Below are 19,064 nucleotides of genomic sequence, written 5' to 3' on the forward strand. Positions count from 1 at the left end.
TACTACTCCCTTCACCACCACCCCCTCCCATGCTATGTGGGGGAAATAAAAAAGTATGATGTAAAGGTTTCAAGATCTGTAGCATATTTAAAAAGTATATTGTCAGGTTTAGTATTTAACCTCTTACATGTCTTTTTTGTTTTTAAAGACATTTAAAGTTAGCTTAGGAATGTCATCTCAGCTTCTGTTCTGTCTTGTTTTGGCTCTTGGATCTCCTGAGATATTCTTGTTTTCAGCTGTAATCAAAGTTGTACTTAAAAAGCAATGTTCTTTTGTTTGTTCATTCATTCCTTCATTTCTGGTGTTGTATGAGGGCTTGAACTCAGGGCCTAGATAGCGGCCTACCTTTTGAGTCACAGCTCCATTTCTAGCTTTTTGCTGTTTATTTCAAGATAAAATTTTCCTGCCTGAGCTGGTTTTGAACCAAGATCCTCAGATTTTAGGTTCCTGAGTAGGTAGGATTACAGGCGTGAGCCACCAATGCCAGGTGATGTTACTATGTTGATCATAGTTGTGAAAGGATTACATTTTCAATGTGAAAGTTCAGCCACAATGCTGGAGGACTTTAATGCTGAGGCTGAAGGTCTAAGCCAGATACAGCCATAAACAAATCTGTTTTCCAAGAATGGCGTCCTTAACCTCAGCCAGTGATGTCATAAAAGTGAACTGCTAGTTCAAAAAGGAGCAGATCAAAAAGTCTGAAACATGTACATAAATATATCATTCCTACTTGGGCAACAAACCATAAACCCAAGGTGTCTGCTATTGCCTGCAGTCGTCCATTACTATAAAGAAACTCTCTCTCTTTTTTTCTCTCTCTCTCATCCCCCCCCCCCCCCCACACACACACACACATAAGGTAATCTAGCTGTCAGAGAAATCCTATAAACCAACAAATTGAAAACTTGCACTGAACCTGAGATGCACCTGGGGAGTTTTAAAATATTGGTGAAGCCTACCCCACCCTGGTCCTGTGCTGGAAGTCTGATTTAACTGGTCTGAAACAGAACAAGGCCATCAGTATTCCCCTAAAAGCACCTAGAAGACCCTAACATACAATTAGAGCTGAAAACAACTGGTCTAAACCTAGCGAGCCACAGCAAATGCAGTACTGGGGACCATGAACTCTATATTCACTGTCTTCAGTGGATGCAATGACATGGGAAAAACACCACTGTGGGTACAGGGAACAACATAGTCCAAAATTCCTGTTTGTACAACGAGTGTCACTAAAGAAACATAGAAATACGCCAGTAGAAGTAACTCCTGAAGCTGAGCCCTGCTGGCTCATTCCTACACTCCTAGCTATAATCCTAGCTACTCAGAAGGTTGAGATCTGAGGATCACATAGTTCAAAGTCAGCCAGTGAAGTCGCCGAAATTCCATTACCATTCAACCAGCAAATAAGCAAGGGTGGAGGTATGGCTCAAGTGGTAGAACACCAGCCATGAGCAAGCAGGCTGGATAGGAGTACAAGGCACTCAAAACCAGCAACTAGACCAGCAAAATTTAAGTAACATTTAAAAGTAACATTTAAAATTGCCCACCAACCCTTGTGGCTGAGCAAACTATAATGTGTAGTCCTGAGCATGTAGACTCATAACCATCAAGAGTAACCTACATTCAGTACACAAACACACCTGCCTGCCTGAGTTTCCAAAGGACCTTAAGTTCTGAGACCAGGACATACATCCACCCGGATTAAAATGCAAAGAATAACAATGGAGAAAGCATAGAACTTCCTTCTTTGGTTTTACAGCAGAGACAGCCAACTACTGGATGGCTGAGAAGCTAAGAGGGAAGAAGCTGAGAGCTGATATACCCCATCAACCCAGCAACTTGGGGCTGGAGTAGAAAGATAAGCTGTAAAATACCACTTCCCTCCCCGCCCTATCTCTCCAAAAATCCAGCCACATGATCACATAAATTATTTATGTTATGGAACTCTAGTACCTTCCTCACTTTGTGGCCCTTTAAACTCAGGGCCAGATATTGTCCATTAGCTTTTATGCTGAAGGCTGGTGCTCTACCTCTGAGCCACAGCTCCATTTCTGGCTTTTCTGCTTGTTAACTGAAGATAAAGAATCTCAAGGACTTTTCTACCCTGACTGGCTTCTTACTGGGATCCTCAGATCTCAGCCTCCTCAGTAGTTAGGATTACAGGTGTGAGCCCCTTGCACTCAGCCTCATCGCTCTTTTTCCTTTCATGGGAAATATATGTTCCAAGGCTCTTGCTGAAAGGAGCATGCCATAGCAAGGCTGCTATCTCTGGGGAGAGGGCATCACGCTGGCTTCCTGCACAGAGGCAGGTGGTACCAACTGGCCAGCACCCAGGATCGGCTCACTGCTAGGAAACAGTCACCAGTAGCTTACCTATGCTCCTGTCAGGGAATGTTGTCATACTGCGCCTGCTGTAGCCTCGAAGGTGAGAGCAGGATAAGGCTGTAACTACTATGAATGGTGCTCATTAGAAGAAATAAGCTTTTTTGTTGTTGTTGTTTTTAGTGATAAATCTTTCTTTTTCTAGATTCCTTCACTTTAATTCTCCTCCTCATTTCATATAAAAAATTATATTCGATTAAGGAGTGGTATTAGAGGCTAGGCAGCAGCGGCTCATGCTGTGATCTCAGCTACTCAGGAGGCACTGTAGTTCCAAGCAAGATGCAAAAATAACTACAGAAAAAGGAACTGAATGGAGGCATGGCTCAAGCAGTAGAACATCTTCCTAATAAGTGCTAGGCTCCAAGTTCAAATCCTAATATGGCTACCAATAATTATGCACAAAAATATCAACTGAAATACAGCAGGGGAGGGAGGGGAGGATTCCAACAGTGTTAACTCCTTTGCACAACCAATTTACAGCCAAACAAAATGAACACCAGGAAGCTGGAACTTGTGGTGTCAATGGGGGTGAGGTCAACAGGAGAGAAGTAGGCAAGAGAGGAAAGGTGGGCAAATGCAATAATATTCAAGGTAAGTATGTAAAAATGGAACCAGGAAAACTGAGTGGCTAGGATGGGTTGGGAGAGATGGGGAAAAAAGATCACAGGGGTGACGCTGATCAAGATGCATTGCACTCATAACCTGACATGCTGACTTGCAAATACTTCTGTACAGCTAAGGGTAACAATGGATTCAGGCAAAGAGATTTTCATCAGTACCCACTTGTTTACCATAGGACATCTTCTGGGACTTAAAGTCAGGAAGCCACTTCTGTCACCCAACTGGTCATCAGAGGCAAGCCACACCCACCTGCCTTGTGACTCATGTAATAGGAGTGGTACAAAAAAAAATGCAACAACAACAACAACAAAAAGCCACGCTGCCCTCCCCTTGAACATGAGCAACACCTGACAGACACAAGGCTTTGCTGCCAGTAGCCGAGGAGTAAGAGCTGGGCCCTAAGTGGGATGCTGGTGGCATCTTTTCCAGGCAGTATTGCCAGCACACTCCTGGCTGCCTGTGGGCATCTGGTGATAGATTATGCTACCTACCATGTCCCAGTTCTGTAGATGAAGTTATCATCCATTGTTTCCAAAAAAGTTACCCCTGAGAGTCACAGAGAAAGCAAGATCACAGAAGATGGGCCACATAAGGTTCTTTGCAAAATGGATGGTGCCAGAAACAAAGAAGATGGAGACGTGTGTGTGTGTGTGTGTGTGTGTGTGTGTGTGTGTGTGTGTGTGTGTGTGTGTGTGTGTGTGTGTGTGTGTGTGTTGTAATGGAGCTTAAACTCAGGACCTTGAGTCTCTCTTGACTTTCTTGTTCACAGGTGGTGTTTTACCATTTTGAAATATGCCTCCAGTCCAATATTTTGCTTGGTTAAATGGAAAAGGAGTCTCACAGACTTTTCTGCTCAGGCTGGCTTCAACTCATGATCCTTTAAGTCTCAGAATCATGAGCTAGAATTAGAGGCCATTGATGTCTGGCTGGAGACCCTGTTTTTATTTCCACATAACTATGGCCCAAGAAATATAAGTCATGAGTTAAAGCTGAAAAACAACATTGAAGAAGTTTTTTTTTGTTTTTTTTTAATGCCTCTACTTTTCCTTGGGATGTAAGGACCCGGCAATGTCTACTGAAAAGAAAAAAAATCCACTTTTTTTCTGTCTAGTCCCAAATGCCAGCATTTACAGAGGAATTACAGGAGCCACTTGGGGGAAGGCAGAATATTCTTATTGGTTCATTTCCTCAGTCCCTCAACAAACAGTAACTAAAAACAGATGAAGATCCCAGCTCGTGTTGAGTCTGTCAGGGATAAATAATAAGAACCACAGATAACAGTGCTTCATTTATGCCAGACACTTTCACACAGGCAAACTTATTTTATTCCACTCAGTGGCTAATCACCACTTAGTCCTAATTGACAAATGGGGAAAGCGAGGCTTAGAGAGGTTATGCTGGTCAAGATAATACATACATTACAAGACAAAACCAGGATATATACTTTGATCCATCAGTTCTAGCTGCAGACTCTTTCTCCCCTCCACCAATATTCTCCATGAGGAATACAAAGATACAATCCTACTCTTTGCATACAAGAAACTGCCAGTCCCAAACCAAGTAAACCACAGTTGATGAGAACATGCTGATATGCTCTTTAGGCTCAAAGGATGGACACAACAGGGAGAGATAATATAATCTAGGTAGAGAAGATGCCTGGCTGACTTGTTAGAGTGGGTCCAGAGAAGGAAGAGTAGGAGGATCTGAAATAGGAAACAAGTAGGTGTTAAGCTGAAATATAATCAAAGTAGTGAATAAGAAATCACACACACAGACACAGACACACACACAGACACACACACACACAGACACACACACACACACAACATAGATGCCAGCTGGGTGCCTGTGGTTCATGCCTGCAATACTTGCTACTCAAGAGAGTGAGATCTGAGGATCACAGTTCAAAATCAGTCCAGTTAGGAAAGTATGGGGGACTCTTATCTCCAACTAACCATAAAAAAGCTGGAAGTGGCAGAGTGCTAGCCTTGAGCCAAAAAGGTCAGGGACTGTGCACAGGCTCTGGGTTTTAGCCTCAGGACCAGCACCACCAAACAAACCATAAATGCCTTTCTAAGCTGACCCGGAGTGAAGAAAGAACACAAGGATGGATGGGATCTAGTCTTCCATTCTCTCCTTCACTATCATCTCCTAAACTCTTAGCACATGTCAGCCCTTTGCCACACATAGAAACAAACGCACAAAACAAGCTCCTCCCTTGGTGTAGCCACAGCTATAAGTAGAGAAGCAGCCAAGCTCCACTTGACTCCCAGACTGGCCAACCATCTTCTATTCATAATGTGAAAAGATTTAAGTAACCAGACCAAGTCTTGCTTGGCTTCATAAGACAGGCTTGTTTGTCAGCATGGATTCTCACAAACAAAACTCTCAATAAAAAAAACTAAAGGGAAAGGAATTTGGTAGCTTAAAATAAACTGTTCAGGGAGGGCCAGGTGCTGGTGGTTCATGCCCTGTAATCTTAGTTATTCAGAAGGCTGGGATCTAAGGATCAGGTTCAAAGACACCCTGGGGAGGAGAGTCTGCTTAACTCATCTCCAATTAACTGTCTGAAAACCAGAAATGGTGCTGTGGCTCAAGTGGTTGAACGCTTGAGTGAAAAAACTCAGGGACAGCGCCCAGGCACCAAGTTCAAGCACCAGTACCAGCACACACAAAAAAAGTAAATAAATGCCTAATAGGTGTCTTCCCTTTTCTTCTCTGCAGCCAGTGTTACAACACACAGGAGAATCTGGAACATGGTCACCAGGGAAGCTGTTTGAAGTGTGGACCTGGGCAGCAACCCTAACACCTTTCACCCCTGCTGTATTCATGTAGCCTCATCTAAGCCATGGTAGGAGGATTTTTCCTTGTAGGACCCAGACTGAAAGGATGCTTTCTTATCTCTCCTTGTCAACCTATGTCTTGTTCTATTGGCCATGGAGTGCCACTTGGGGGATGGAAAATGGCATCAATACACTGCTATACATTTTTAGCATTGTTTTTTTTCTCTGCTCTTCCTTACATCTTTCTCCACATTTAGTTTATAGGTGCCTTCAACTGATAAAGCTTCATCCCATGCCATCTGTTCTGTGTCACAAACACTGATTTTGCTAAAGTATGAGAAGAATTTTCTAAAATGATGGAAACTTCCAAAAGGCTAGACACTAAAAATCTCTGTTAAGAGAAAATCTGGACAGTCTCCCAAAGGAACTTCCCAGAAATGCAAGGGCAGGACTCAAATTCTGATTTTATAAGTGCAATCCTTACTATAAGCTTTTGCTGTACATGCTATGTTTTAGGAGGACCCTAGTTTGGTCTTCATGGATCTGGTGTCTATTACCTACTAGTTTAGGGGGTTTCTATTAGATTTAATGAAACTAAAAAAAAGCTTGATGTCAAAAACTGCAGGGGAAAATCCTCTCAAAGCCTAAAGGACCAGAGAAATGTACCTTTCTTCATGAAGTCCTGAGTCCCAGGTAGGACTAGCTGCTTTTCCTGAGCTGCTCAATTCATGAACCTCACTCAGCCATCACTGCACCCAGATCTAGACAGAGAGCTGCATCATTTCTTATTGCAATTGTCCATTAATAGTGAATTTGAACTCAATTTGCAATTACTGATGAAACTGGGTAACTGGACATTTGGTTTAATTTACCCTATTTATACGGGTTTTATATCTTTAAAAAAAAATCTAAATTTAATGCCAAGCGTAGAAGTACATGCCTGTATTCCAGCACTCAGGAGGAAGAGGGAGGAGAATCACAAGTTCAAGACCAAAGTGAGACACTGTCTTTAAAATGTCAAAACAGGTTTATTTCAGTATGTTTATTACAGATTGCTAGAATTGTGTGTGTGTGTGTGTGTGTGTGTGTGTGTGTGTGTGTGTGCAAGTGCATGCGCGTGTGTGTGTCTATGTGCATGTGCAGGTGCATGCTGGTCCTGAGGCTTAAACTCAGGGCCTCAGTGCTGTTCTCCTGAGATTTTCTGCTCAAGGTTAGCTCTCTACCACTTGAGCTCTAATTACAGCACCTCCCCCGCTTTTGGAGATAAGAGGCTCATGGACTGTCCCTGACCAGACTGGCTTTGAACTGTAATCCTCAGATCTCAGCCTACTGAGTAGCTAAGATTACAGGTGTGAGCCACCGGCACCTGCCCTAAATTATTTTCATTTTTAAAAGAACTTCTCAACTGTAAATAAAAGACAATACACATAAAATGTCTAGCATATGTCGGTTTAATGACATGGGCCAATAAGTGCCAGTTGTTATTCTGTTGTCATACATCGGCTTATCCAGACACAAGGTGATCTGAAAGTTCCTGCAGCATAAATACAATATAAACTACAGTATAAATATTTTCACAAAGATACTAACTATTCTTGGGAACTTCCCATAATAGCAAGGACTCACATTTATACAGTACAATGTTATAATGATAATAGATTTGAATTTGATAAGCTTGTTTGCTTTGCTGATGCTCTACTATTTGGTCCACCTATCCAAGTCAGGTTTTTGCTGGTTAATCCATTATGAAATCTCCAGGACTTTCTACTGAAGCTGGCTATGCACCATGATCCTCCAGAACTCAGCCTCCTGAATAGTTAGGATTACAGGTATGAACTATCGGCCTTGGCTATAAATAATCTTTTACAAAGTAAGCAGTGCTGTATTTTCGCTGGGGAAGAAATGGAGGCTTAACTAGCATCTTAGTTTTATTGAAGATCACAGGACTAAGATGGAGTAGAAGGAAATCTCTGACTCAATCCAGAATTCCAACTTCTGATCCTGACAGTCAGTGTCTCTCTAATTCCTTTCTGCAGCTTTGCATTCATGTTTTCAGTTAACCAGTTTTGTTTATTCCCCAAGAAAAGAACAGTTTACAGACACAGACTCTCCAAAGAGGTCAAAATGATGTCTGAAATGACAATAATGGTAAAGCAAATCTCTTAAAAGCAGTAGAGTGCATTATTGAAAACAGAAAATAATAAACAACCTTGTAATTGCCAGACACAATTTTAAACAAGATTGCTTTACCTTGTTTTGTTTCCTTTCTTGTTAGGTAATTTCCCCAGCAGGTTTGTAACAAAAAAAGAAAACAGGGAAAGCAGATTCTATCCCTGGAAATGTAATAGCCTTATCTTCATGTCTTGCTCAAGTCTAAACACTTCTTCAATCAAATTATTGTAAGTGCTTGTTGCTTCTCCCTACACCCATTGGGCAATAACCTTCATTTGAATCATATTTAATAGCTTACAAGGCACATTCTTCATGGGTTATTACTCCTCATGATAATTATGAAAGGCAGATAGATATTCATATCTTCATTTTACAAATCAGGATGCCCAGATGTGTTAAGATAATTTTCTCAATGTCAATCAACATGGCTCATAAAAGTACTGACCTAGTACTGCTAGGAAACTGGCCACTTAGAATCTGGTCTTTCAGTGATGAAAATATAGCCTAGGTGTTTACGTGAAGGGACTTTTAACTCAAACTGCCTGGGTTCAAATTATGCCTGGACTATGAGCCCTGACAACATGAATATGTTACATAAATATCTGGGCCTGGAATTCCTCTAGTGTGAGCTGCATGTCACCAACATTAGCTAAGTTCTGGTATATTAGTTTGCTAAACACAGCTTGTTTAAAATGGTTCCCATCTACTGAGCACTTATCTTAAGAATGAAGTAAGCAGTGGCTCTTATTTGTTAGCATGATTACTTGATTACTCTTTCTGTGCTGGTCCCATCATCTCTGTGACTGCCACATACAGACTCAGTTTACAATAAGTAAAGAGTGAGCAGAATGTTAGGAGCACGGCTTGAGTTCCATTTGTGTTTTTTATTCCATATGAGACCATGAGCAAATTCTCTCATCTTTCTGATGGGCCTATGCCTATATTTATCACATGGAATGACCCTCATCCCATTAGCTTCATGTTATTGCTGCCTTGATGACATCATGTGAGATCTGAAGGGAAAGCAGATCTTATTCATTTATTCATGCATTCATTCATTTATATGTAGGCAGTACACCTCCGAAATGTTAGCTGCTGTGTTAAAATGTGGTGATTTAAATATGAATCAGAGGTTGGGTGCTAGTGGCTCACACCATAATCTTAGCTACTGAAGAGGCTGAGATCTGAGAACTACAGTTTTCTGCCAACTCTAGGCAGAAAAAATCCATGAGATTCTCTTCTAATAAACCAGCAAAAATTCAGAAGTGAATATGTAATTCAGGTGATCCAGCACAAGAAGAAAGTGAAGGGAGGAGGGAAGGGAGGGAGAAAAGTAGATGGGTAAGTAGAATGACAAGCAAGAATTTGAACCCTAAGTTCATTCCATAATATTGGAACCAAAACAAAACAATCAAATATGCATCAAGATAGTGGGAGAGACAGAGTAAGAAGTGACTATGATGACAGGCATTTTTACAATATACCAACTACAAAAATAGACTGAAATAGGCTGTGGGGGTATTGGGTACTTTCAGTATATGAACTCAGCTGTCACTGGCCTTGAGGAGAAAAGACTAATAACATCCTCTCAACAACGTTTAGGAAGTTGGCCAGGAAAGGCAAGTGAGGGCACCATTGTACCTGCCAGTCTTTGTTCTGTATGGAAGAAGTCACAAGTGTCAGAGGCCTTGTTGATTCTTTCCATTGACAACAACACAGCAGGTATATCCCTGGACATACAATGCCATGGTAGGGCCCAATAAGCCCAGAATTATTTTTGTTACTTTAAGTAGACAATTATTGAAGACCTACAAGGTGAAAGACATTGTATATGATAAACAAAGAAGAAAATGACTCATATCAGATACCAAGGGAGCTGGAGTTCGGTGCAGCAGGCAGACTCACAAACCAGTCATTCCATAATAAGGCGCCCAAGGTGGAGATACAGGTAAACAAAAAGTTAAATGTAAAATAATGACTTCTTAGCCCACCCAGGTCAGAGAAGACTTCCTGAAGTAGATGACATCTGTCTTAAAATTAAAGGGTAAGAGATAGTAAGATAGGAAAATCACTGAGAATAATCATAAAGGAAACACTACATAGATGATAGAAACTGTGCTGAAAGAACTAATCTAGTTTTCAATTCAGCACACATATACTAAAATCAGAATGATACAGGGAAGATTAGCATGGCCCCTGGGCTTGGATGACATGGGAATTTGTGAATCTTCCCCATTTCTCTGCTCCTCTTGTCATCTGGCTGAAAACTAGACTGTTGGGTCTTATGTATGGTTTGCTTTTGTGGATAACCTCAGCCCCCAGAAAGTTCCATTGTACAGCCTGGTACAGTTCCTGGTACAGCCTTAGCAAAAGAGGAAGGGCAGGGGTCAGCTGCTAGGGATACTGGAGTCTGGGTACCCTTTGTTCTGCTGGCTGTGGTGTAGAATATAGAAGCAGGGGGGAAAGGGGTACTGGTGTCTGAGTTCAGGTCTTTGGAACCTAGACTGGCAAGTTCTGTCCAAGGCCTAAATTTTCCAGAGTTTGCTGTGTTTATAAGTATACCCCTGTGAGGCATTATAAATATATGTGCATACATATACATATACATATACATAGAAGCTCCTGGTGTGGATGATAAATATACATATGCACACACAAACACAGAGATATATAATAGATAGATGATAGATAATGGATAGAAAATTAAGATAGCTAACTAATTATAGTTAGCATATAAGTAATCTGCTGTGTTTTCCTTTCAAATACAAATTCATGGTACCCTTTTATGATAAGATTATGACCCTCACTTTCCAAAATTTATATCAATATGAGTAATATTCAGGGACTATGAAACATGTTGGATTTCAGAATATTCATTTCCCTCCTTCCTAAACCAAGTTATCTTGTAAAGGAAAGAATTAGTGGTCTGCTTTGATTCTATGTCTCCTTTGAAATCAGTCATCTACTTTATTCCTCCAATTGAAAAAATCAATTATTCAGCAAGCTGACTATGGAAACATGCAAATCTGAAATCTGAGCTAGAATTTTGGTAGGCAAAGGTTCAGCTCTCATTATAGGAGATGTTTGATATAAATATTAATTTTCCTAAACGGTGATGGCATAGGTTTCAAACAAAGGATATTCATAGTGGATTAAACACCAGACTCAAATTGCCTGAGCACTTTGTGTGCCTGGAGAATCAAATTCCATTTCATCTTGATATGAAGCCATTCTCGAGTGTCATCATGGGCTTAGCAGCTAGTATGGTCACCACCTCACTACCAAAACATATGACTGTCTAAAATGCCATGTATGGGCTAACTTGACTTGGCTTGAGGTGGAGAGAGAGGAAAGTGGGATTTGTGTAGTATTCTACATAATATAAGTTCTGTCCAATCTGAATGCTGTATATGAACTGCTTAATGGAGTCAGATGTGAAGCTGTATGTTCATTACCTCAGACAGTATTCCTAGCTGACCTGGGGATTTCCAACCAGCCTGACATCTCATCTGTATTTTATAGATGAAAAAACTAAGACACAGAGGAATTCAATGTCTTATCTGAGAACATATAACAAGGATTCGCAACCTTATGAGGAGCCAAAGACATAATATATGTGTCAAATGATGACCATAGTATATGATGGCTACAAAATATGCCAGCTATAGCTGTTTAAGAAAACTCTAATGTCCATAAAATGTATTCAGAAAATGTTTGGTAGAGAAGAGAGGAAGTTCCTGATTTTTGATCAGTTATTCCCCAAGTCCACTCATCAGAGCTACACAGTGATATGGCTCAGGTACATTCTGAAGTGGTTTTGGCAAAGATGATCTCAAAGACACATGCTTGTGAACAAGGGGGAGGGACAAGAGTCTGAGCCTCTGAATTCTCTGTCAACAGGTTAGAACATCAAAACTCTTCAAACGCCACCCATATCTGCAAATGGACACCCTTATTAAAGTCATCTCTACCCACTGAACATTCTAATGTTCTATTCCATTCCAAGGTTCATGATGTATAGAAGATTGCAGATTTCAATTACCAGGAATCCCTGCTTGCTTGGTACAGACATTCTTAATGGGCACATTGCCCAGCATGAAAAATAATGAGATATTCTTTAAGTCAATATAGGACATATTATAGAAGATATATTAGATATTCTATGGCTGTATACCTTCGCATAACAAAGAATAACAAATATAAAATCTGAGACAAAGAGGTGCAACAAAACATATTAAATTCTTTTTACCCCCAGAAACATTCAGACAATTATAGTTAAGTGGCACTGGAACCTGCCTGATTTGAATTCTCAAACACTGAAGGAAAACCTTGGAGGAGAGGTGGGATGCAGCCTAAATTCAACCATAAACTTAACTGTGACTTTGTTCCAACTTCATTACCTATTAATCAAGTATGAGACAAAAATCAGTGTGTCTTAAAATGCCACCAAACAGGAATGTTTCCAACAGCCTTATAGGGACTACCAAAATACCACACAACAAACCCTACAAATGTAGCTCATGTTTACATTCTTCTCTTGGATAGTCACAAAGACAATGGTAGAACACTGAAGACTGAAAATCCTGACAGGCCTTTTAGTTTCCCCCAAATCATTATGGTGGGGACTCCTCAGCCCCATGTGAGTGTGGATGAGGAACTACGAAGTCTGATTGGATGGTGCATATAGACAAATCTGATACCAGTGGAAAATCTGCTGGTGTGTGTTCTTTAGTTTGTGCGTAAGCCGAAACTGGCAGACAGAGGGTTCTGAGTGTTTGTTGTTAACCAGTGATCCTGTCCAAAGACAGGATGAGGGCCTGTGTGTACCTAATCTTTACTCCAGCCTTATAGTCTATTTAATCTACCTATGGGATTATACCCTTCAATCTGTAAACTAAGACTGCCCAAACTTCATATGTACTCTGTGACCCACTGAAAGGAGAGAACAGGCCGGGTGCCAGTGGCTCACACCTATAATCTTAATTACTCAGGAGGCTGAGATCTGAGGATCACAGTTCAAAGCCAGCACAGATAGAAAAGTCCCTGCGAGCCTCTTATCTCCAAATAACCCCTCAAAAACTGGAAGTAGAGTTGTAGCTCAAGATGATAAGGTGCTAGCCCTGAGCAAATGGCTCAGGGACAATGCCCAGACCCTGAGTTCAAGCCCTATAACCAAAAAAGGAAACAAAACCACAGAAAAAGGGAGAACTGAGGAAGCTTGGGAGTTCTGAGGTCTATCTCCACATTCTCACTCAGCTCTCTTGACAATGCTCATGTGTCTAGAGTAATCCTTTCCCCATCTCCCATTACAGCATCCATTGGATGGAACTGGCACATCATTTCCACATTTAACACCTTTAAATATCGGGAAACTTCTGGAATTGAGAAATACTGGTCTGAAGAGTTCCTTCTGCTGCTGAACTCAGGATTCCTTAGTTTTGCGATAGTGGTTTCTGTAGGAAGAGTCACACATGGGAAAAATCTCTCTCAATTTCTCTGCCAGCCAACACTTCTCACATTCTCATCTCCCTTTGCTGGGCTTCATATTTGTTTTGTGGTTTCCCATATGTCCAAGTCAGGAGGACAGACATTCTCCTAAACCAATTCCTATTGTCAAACTCTCCTTAGAAACACCCAAAGTAAATGGAACCAGGCCTTTCTACAGAATGAGGTGGGAACAACTGTCTGAAACTAGGACTTAAGCTTCTGGATGTTTCTTCCCAGTTTATAGAACCACTTGGCTTTTATCCTTCTCCAACTGCTACAAAGACTACACAAACTTTCAGCCCTTCCTTTCTCCCCTCCAAAGAGACATAATTCCATGGACATGTGTTAAAGAAAAATCTTTGAGCTGGGCGCTGGTGGCTCACACCTGTAATCCTGGCTACTCAGGAGGCTGAGATCTGAGGATTGCGGTTCAAAGCCAGCCCGGGCAGGAAAGACCATAAGACTCTTACCTCTAATAAACCACCAGAAAATTGGAAGTGGCCCTGTTGCTCAAGCAGTAGTAGTAGAGTGCTTGCCTTGAGCTGAAGAGCTCAGGGACCAGTACCCAGGCCCAGAGTTTAAGCCCCACAACCGACCAAAAAAAACCCAACCAAACAACAACAACAACAACAACAAACACTAAAAAAAAAAAAAAAAGAAAAGAAAAGAAATTAAGAAAAATCTTTGAGCCAGGCACTGGTGATTCAAACCTGTAATCCTAGCTGCTCAGGAAGATGAGAATTGGGGATGATGGTTTGAAGCCATCAAGGTAGAAAAGTCCATGAGACTCTTACCTGTAATTAACAAAAGTTGGAAATGAAGTTGTGGCTCAAGTGTAGAGCACTAACCTTGAGCAAAAACAATAAGTGACAGTGCCTAGGCTGAGTTCAACTCCAAAACTGGCTGGCACACAACACACACACACACACACACACACACACACACACACACACACACACACACACACTCTCTCTCTCTTTCTCTCTCTTACTCTCTCTCTTACAACATATCACAAAGAGCCAATATTGTTATAAAAAAGAGATCCAAAGAAGGAAATAAGAAAAAAGGAAGAAAGGGAGAGACAAAGTGATCTGTGGTTTTATCCTAAAATCATCAGCTTAAGGGTTGGTGCAATTTATTAAAAATATTGCTCTTATTAACATTTCTGTGGCAAAGATAGTCATCAGGACCATCTGAGCCTGTCATTTTTACCTGCTCTCTTGAGACCATAGTTAGCTTTCGCTTAGGCAGGAGGTCTGGGAGTTCCAAGTGCACTTGAAGCATCCACCCAACTAAAATTGCATATATGTACATCCTATTAAAACTAAAATACCTCCTCAAAAAATAGGCTGATGCTTTGGCTCACTGGAATAGCTGCTTAGATGACAGCCCTGTTGCTCTGATGGGAGGGGCAGGCATAGAGGATTCAGGTGACCAAGAAGGATGAATTGCTGACAAACCAGTTTTGCCTTAAAATCCATTTTCACAGTATCACAGTCCCAGAGTGCATTTTTTTCCCTCTAAGAGTTCCTTTCTTCTATACTATGTCTGAATTCCTCTGGATGACTCCTCTGGAATCCCTCTGGATTCCAGCACATTTTCTACATCCAAGAAAGTATCTGTTCTTTGTTCTTCCTGTATCACAGCCTTCATCCTCATCATCATGGCTTTTAAGCTGTGTGCTTTACAGGGATTCTCTCAAATAACCTCGTCACCTCAGGAGGACTGATACTGTTATTCCCCTTCCCAGATAACAACTAGGGAACTGAAGGACAAAGAGGTTAAGGCAATTTGGCCCAGGTCAGACAGCCAGGAAGAACTAGAGTTGGGACAGAAGCCAAGACCATCTGTCTCCAGAGTCCCAGTCTTAAGTACCATTCTGCAGTCATTATTCATCTTCCCCTCCCACCCCATTCTAACCATTCCATCCACATTAACCACAAATCCCATCTCTTTCAGAGCCCTTGACTTCCATTCTTCAATGAGCTGATGTTTGCACACGTCATTTCTTTATTCCTGTTGTGTCAGGCTAACTTTTGTGCATATGGATCCTGAGTGGGCTGAGCAACTTGAGGTCAGAGGGACCAGGGGTTCCATTTCTACTTGTCCCAACACCCCATATGTTAGGTACAACATTCCTAAATATTATGCGCAATGAAAACCTATTCCCAGTAGCAATTATTCACAGAGGAGCTCTCAGTAGCAATTATTCACAGAGGAGCTCTATGATAATGAATAAAGGCATAGGTCCAACCTCAATCTTCTCATTCTGGAGATACAGACACAGCAGGTGCTTGAAGCCAAGACCCACAAGGAAAGCGAAATAAGTACAAGAAACTGGGAAAGAGCGAGGAAGGGGTGACATTGCTTTAATGGCTTAATCTGTGGATATATGTTGTCAAATGGACCAGCCTCCAGAAGCACTGAAAACCCCCGGGTCCAGCCAACACAAGCACATGCTAACTTGGTGAGCAAGGTAACAAGATCCAGACTGAGACTAAAGGTAAGTGCAAACCCTTTCTCCAGTTTACCTTCAGTGGGGGTCTCAGCCTGAAGGCAGTAACTGCTCTTGGTACCATCTGAACCAGTTTAGACATATAAACATTCAAAAGTCTGCAAGTAAACTGGAGGAAGGTGCTGGTGTTTGGCTTGTCTTTGACACATATTGCCAACTACAGAGGGGCAGGCTCTGCTGGGACAATGGCCAGGCTTCTAGGTCCTGATGGAGGACACTTTCCTTTCTTGCTATGATCAGAAGGCTGGTTGAGATCTGTTTATTTTGTTTTTTAAATTTTAAGTGTGAAAAAAAAAATTTTAAGTGCGTTTGCTTTTCTTGAAGGTTGTCTGGGATTTCTTTTTTTCCTTTAATGCCTTGAATTACCACAGTTCAAATGATTATATTCTCAGCACCTCGCCTGATAGCCGCAGAAGTTTGGTATTTCCTGACATGACTAGAAAATGACTTGACAAAGGAAATGAGCCTGAGCCTGGCTCTTCTGTCTTTCGTCGTCGTCATCATCATCATCATTGTCATTACCACCATCATCATCATCATTATTTTAAATGCAGTCTTTCATTCATTCATCTCCCTCTGCTCTGCCTTCTAGCTGCTATAAGAATAAGAGGTTGGTATCCACAGATGAAAATATTTGTAAAGTTCTCTAATGGTATTTATGGCAGCATGGAAAATACCAGCCTAATCTTAAACTATTATCACCTGTTCTCAAAGGAATACATACACACCAAAGAAGCCTATTCTTTTCTGAGAGCAGCCCTAGACATGGCATTTGAAGTCTTGGAAGCTGTAGTGGAGAATGGATTACTCCCCATAACTGTACTTTATCCTACCTACTTCTGAGCTTACCCTGGCACACTGGTACAATATTCTAACTATCACAGAATGAACATGAGGCAGCCTTAACATATGCACCTGCCCAAACATGAATTTCAGCATCAGTGATAACCACAGCTCTCAGTAGCCACAGACTGTAATGAGCATTATAGTGTTAATACTCATGGCAGTGGTATAGTCTTTCCTAGAAGGGCTCACAACCACACTGTGAAATTTAAAGACTTGCCCAGAATTAGTGGTGGTAATGGTAGAAATTAAGTGAGATATGAATGTAAAGGAAGTTGAGTAGCTATAGGAAATGGGGCCAACAATATGGAGGAAGTTATTATTTGCAGTCATGAGAAATAAGCCTGGAAACAGCTTGAGAAAAACATATTATCATCACCATATCTCCACTGCTAGGACTCCTGGAACTAACTACTCTACCATGTGCCTAACACTAGACATGTTCCTTGCATTTTATCATGATATTCAGTCTGAGGCATATAGGGTGATGGTCATTCAAGCCTATTTTCAGACAGTAAAGAACCTGGCTCATAATGATCAATTAGTAGGTGAGACTGGTTCTGGTGCTAAAAGTTTGTGAATTCAACAGCCATGAGGAATGACGGTGGCAGGAACAATGATAGTGAGTAATCAAAATTAGCCAACCTTGGAGGGAGCCTAAAGAGATTTATATGTGAATTTCCTTTGGCCTCAAGACCAACAGACCATTTCTAGCTACAGTAGAAAAGAAACTGATCTCATAGTTGTGTCTTCCTGGCTTCCTGAGGCTGGTCAACTGGCAAAGAGGTTTCTTTTCTACTCTTTTGCTACAATCTATATACAGATCTATACTGATGCCCTCTTAGCACTTTCCCTTAGCTTCCTCAAAGTCCTTTCTGACCACTCTCTATCTATATGTGGTTGTAGTATTCTACCTCAATGCCACAGAACTCAGCAGAAATGGCCAAGTTATACCAGTATGCTGGCACATTCCCAGAGACTCTGGTAAACAGGCGTGGATTTCAGCTTTGGTTAGCAGAATAGACATTCACGTGCTTCTTTGTCCTAGCCTAGCTGCAACAAAAACTCTGGATGAGGCTCTCTAGGCAGGATATTCAAGTTGGGAGGGGTTCATCAATGAGTAGTTTAAAGTCAAAAGTTTCTATCACAAGAAAAAATTTTTGTGCCAGTCCTATGGTTTGATCTCAGGGCCTCACACTCTCACTTGGCTTTTTTTCACTCTACCACTTGAACCACACTTCTACTTCTGTTTTGAGGTTGTTTATTTTTGTGGGTTATCTGGAGATAAGAGCCTCTTGGATTTGTCTGCTCAGCCTGGCTTTGAATTAAGTTCCTCAGATCTCACCCTCCTGAGGAAACTAGGATAACAGGCATCAGCCACCAGCACCCAGCCCTATTAAAATATTCTTCACTCCTTATTTAATGGAATAGAGAGACAAGCAGTATACCTTAATTTTGTATTTTTTTGTAGTTTTGTGTTTTTTTTCCCATTTAAACCTGCTAAAGCCCTGTGAGATGGAGTAACTTTCTGTAAGATACTAGGGAGCCACAGCCCAGAAAGTCTTCATAACTTGGCGAGAGCTGTTTAGTGGTACAGTTTGATTTCAGAGATGTCCATCTTACTCCTCTGTGTGATCTTCTTACTCTCTGAGGCTTTTCAGGATGGAACTAAAAGTCTACATCCAGATGCTCATGATCCATGGTAGGCAAGGCATGGCCACAGTGCCTACCTGAATGAGTAGCAGTCTTAGCCACAGCAGATACCCATTGACTGGTTTGTTTCTTTATAAAGAAGGAAGGTGGCTTGAATTGAACCTGCCCTCATCCTAAAATTTAGGATGATGAGGTGGAAGCCTGTTGGCAGGAGGTTCTGGAGACCTTTCTAGATAAGCCTACATCCTCAGCAAATGAGCCTAGAGAGTCAAAGGTTACAAGGGTGATGGGCTGTGGAGAGGATCCTTCTGAGATTGCATTCCAGTGCATTCTCTGGGGCCTCACGCTGGGTCCTGAAGAGGGAAGAGGGAATTTTATTGCACACATAAATGCCTAAAGCCTAAGGCAGGCACAGTGCTGCCTTGCCAAGCAGAGGATGGGGCAAGGCATTTGGCTGGTGCTTCACACACAGTGGTATGCCAGGTGACTTGAGTGTGCCTAAAGAACTGAGGGGATAACATTGTTCTCTGCATCCAGGCATAGCAGAAGAGGCCTGTGTAACATCAGGATGCTGGTTTCAAGGGTTACGATCATGGCTCAGTTGTTAG

At 41.5% G+C, this 19,064-nt stretch overlaps 1 non-coding gene across 1 annotated transcript; it reads left to right on the forward strand.

The window, feature by feature from the left end:
• The first annotated feature begins 10,093 nt into the window (after positions 1–10,093).
• LOC122114724 lies at positions 10,094–10,199 on the forward strand. Its single transcript, XR_006148615.1, has one exon. It is a non-coding gene; the product is annotated as a U6 spliceosomal RNA (small nuclear RNA).
• Positions 10,200–19,064: the final 8,865 nt, after the last annotated feature.

The sequence above is a fragment of the Dipodomys spectabilis genome, unplaced genomic scaffold, assembly GCF_019054845.1.
Source record: "Dipodomys spectabilis isolate Male_0828 unplaced genomic scaffold, ASM1905484v1 ptg000108l, whole genome shotgun sequence".
In the NCBI taxonomy this organism is placed as follows: domain Eukaryota; kingdom Metazoa; phylum Chordata; class Mammalia; order Rodentia; family Heteromyidae; genus Dipodomys; species Dipodomys spectabilis.